Source organism: Pelecanus crispus, chromosome 25 (assembly GCF_030463565.1).
Source record: "Pelecanus crispus isolate bPelCri1 chromosome 25, bPelCri1.pri, whole genome shotgun sequence".
In the NCBI taxonomy this organism is placed as follows: Eukaryota; Metazoa; Chordata; class Aves; order Pelecaniformes; family Pelecanidae; genus Pelecanus; species Pelecanus crispus.
The window spans coordinates 2,383,522-2,386,724 of NC_134667.1; the positions used below are offsets into that span (position 1 = coordinate 2,383,522).

At 59.1% G+C, this 3,203-nt stretch overlaps 1 non-coding gene across 1 annotated transcript; it reads right to left on the bottom strand.

Moving 5' to 3' along the window:
• Nucleotides 1-2,806: 2,806 nt before the first annotated feature.
• Nucleotides 2,807-2,878, bottom strand: TRNAA-UGC (transfer RNA alanine (anticodon UGC)). Its single transcript has one exon. It is a non-coding gene; the product is annotated as a tRNA-Ala (tRNA).
• Between the last annotated feature and the right edge of the window lie 325 nt (nt 2,879-3,203).

Genomic DNA, 3,203 nt, shown 5'->3' on the forward strand with positions numbered 1-3,203 from the left:
GGGTGCCACCTCAACAGAGCTCGGCCCTAGGTTCCTGCTCGCAGAAGACGAGTCGCCAGCCCGCTGAGTAAATACGTGGTTCATTTATCCGACATGCAGAGCAGCTCGAGCTGGGTGCCTCCAGGCAAGGAGCCCCTGCTGCAGATGGCAGACCCCAGTTATACCCTTACAGACAGCTTTCCCAGAATGTACCACCCATCACCCGAACCCAAGTCCCATTACTTAATTCTGGTCGGTAGTCTCTTGATTTCCTATTGCTTTTCTTGGTCGCTGGGCTGGCCGCCTTCCGAAGCTACCTCATTCTCTAGGAATTGTTTCCTTGCTCCTTTTCTTCTTCATTCTGCTTGCATCTGCCAGTCTCAGCTAGTTCTGTGGTTGCCACATTTCTCCCCTGCCGTCAGCTCTCGGTATCCTCCTACTCCACAGTGCCTTTAATCTCTCTCTGCCTCGCTCCTCTCCCTTTGGTGCCTGCAGGCAGTGCCCTCAGCCCTGCTGCGCTTTGCAGAGGAGCTGCCCCTGGGCAGAGCTGTCTCTGCAGCGCTGCCCGCTTCCAGGAGCTCCCAGGAGCCCAGCCCAGCTCAGCAGCAGAGGACCAGCCCAAGGCGTGGCTTTTCCTTCCCCCTTCAGGTGTCCCTGGGGCTCCAGGGGAACCTGCTGTGAAAGAGGCTGAAGGAACCACTGATGTTCCCTTCCTCAGCCAGGGAGAGAGATTTCATTCCAGCAGCGGCATTTCTCATATCAGGAAAAAGACTGGGCATGAGAATTGCCTTTCCTTGTCCCACCGTTAGGCAGGTGTTGTGGTTTAGCCCCAGTCGGCAGCCAAGCACCACACAGCCGCTGGCTCAGCCTCCCCCTCGGTGGGCTGGGGAAGAGAATTGGAAGGACAAAAGTGAGGAAATTCCTGGGTTGAGATAAGAACAGTTTAATAACTGAAATAAAATTAAAAGTAGTAGAAACAATAAAAATAAGAGTAATAGTAATAATAATAATAATAAAAAATACGAAGCAAGTGATGCATAATGCAGTTGCTCACCACCAACCAACCAATACCCAGCCAGTCCCCGAACAGCGATTGCTGCCCCATGGCCAACTCCCCCCAGTTTCTATACTGAGCATGATGTCACATGGTATGGAATGTCCCTCTGGCCACTTTGGGTCAGCTGTCCTGGCTGTGCCCCCTCCCAGCTTCTTGTGCCCCTGGCAGACATGGGAAGCTGAAAAGCCCTTGACCAGTGTGAGCACTGCTCAGCAACAACTAAAGCATCAGTGTGTTACCAGCATTGTTCTCATCCTAAATCCAAAACACAACTCTATGCCAGCTCCGTGGAAGAAAATTCACTCTGTCCCAGGCAAAAGCAGGACACTCCCCTAAAGCAGGCACTGCTGGGAGCTGAGCCAGGCTCCCTCTCCCTGGGCTGGTGCTTTCACCTGCCCCAGCTCCCATGGGCAGAGAAAGCTTTCCCACAGGAGCCATGTGGGGAGAAGGATTTGACACTTGGGCAGGAAGACGGAGCCCTAAGTGCCCTCCCTGCTGCCGCTGGTGGGTCTCCACAGCCTCCAGCTCTTGCCCGATGGGCTCCTCTGCTGCGGGCTGGAAGGTGCGCTGGGTGTCCATGGCTCCCTGCGGGGAGCATCCACAGCTCAGCATCAGTGCCAAGAGCAGGATGTGGCCCTAGAGCAGAAGAGGGGAGGAGGCAGCTGTCACCAAGAGCCTCTGCCATGCCAGCGTTGGCCCATTCCCTGCTGGGAGCTCCTCCAGCCCTGGGGTGACCCTGCGGGGGTCTCGGGGGAGCCCAGGCTCACACACTCGTCTTCTCTAGTGCATAGAGCTTTCCTGCAGGCAGCCCCTGGCCCCAGAGCCAGCCCCTCCCTCCCCAGCTCTGTGCCCACCACTCTCTGTGGAGATGCAGGGCTGGAGCCTGCCCCGGTGGGAGTTTCCTGGGGGATGGAGGCTGTGTTTGCAGTGCCCATGTGTGTCACCCATCTCCTTGGGGGTCTTGCCTTGGGAACACTGCTCTCCCATGGGCTTTCCACAGCCATGCTCTGCCCAGCATGGGGCAGCAGTGCAGAAGGTTGGGGTCTCACCATCAGGCCCCTTGGGTAGGTGCTTGGGAGCTGCAGGAGCAGGCACAGATCTGGGGCACAGTGATGATCCTGCTTGGCTCCAGAGAACGGAGCCAGCCTGCAGGGCCAGAGTGTTCAGGCCCCAAAATGCCATGCAATGGGCAATTCCGGCTCAGGTGTGCTGCACCCTCACACACCCCCAGGGCCTGTGGCTCATCTCCCTGAGGAGGAGGAGGAGGAGGAGGAGGATGAGTAGGCAAAGCTCTGCCAGGTGCCAGAGCAAGAGAGAACTATTACAGGTGGGGAGGGCAGAGCTGGTGGGCAGGTGGCATGGGACAGACGCTGGGCTCTTCTCCCTGGTCCCTTCCCAGGCGGTTTGGGATCTCCAGCTGGAGCCAGGACAATCTGAGACCCTTAGCCCTGGACAGCCTCGAGGGCAGTGTGGCTCTGGTCCCAAAGGGCACCTGGGCTGCAGCAGCAGCCTCACACCACATCTCTGAGTGCAGCCAGGGAGGATTCCTAGTGCGCTGCTGCTGCCTGTGCCCTCCCTGAGCTCTCCCCGCAGGCACTCTGCTGCCAAGCATTGTCCCTGGGCGGTGGGTGGGGTGGGTCTGTGGTGCAGGGCAGTGACCTGAGCTGCGGTCCAGCACAGCTGCCTGCCCCTCTTCTGAGAGGGGGCTCAAAAGAGGCACAGCCCTCCTCACCCCACAGACGGGCTGCGGAGGGAGGGAAAAAGCACCCTTGGAGATGCCAGGGGTTGAACCCGGGACCTCCCACACGCAAAGCAGGCGCTCTGCCACTGAGCTACATCCCCTTGACACCTGCCTGCAGCAGAGACGCTCTCCTCCCGTGACATGTCTGTGACAAGCACAGCCCTCTTGTCCCCTGGGTGCCCAGGCACCCTCTGCAGAAAACAGCCCTTGCACCCTCCCAAGATGGGGGAAGTCAGCAGTAGCTCTCCACTGGGGCCTGGCCCTGGCACGGGGCTGCACTGCAGAGCACGGCCCCTTCAACGTCCCTGCAGGGCAATGGGCAGGAGGAGGCTCTTGCTGCAGGCACTGCTCCCATGCCCTGACCCACTCAGGGCTCGATGGAGAGGAGAAAACCCCTGAGCCTCCTCTGCCCCGCAGGGCTACAGC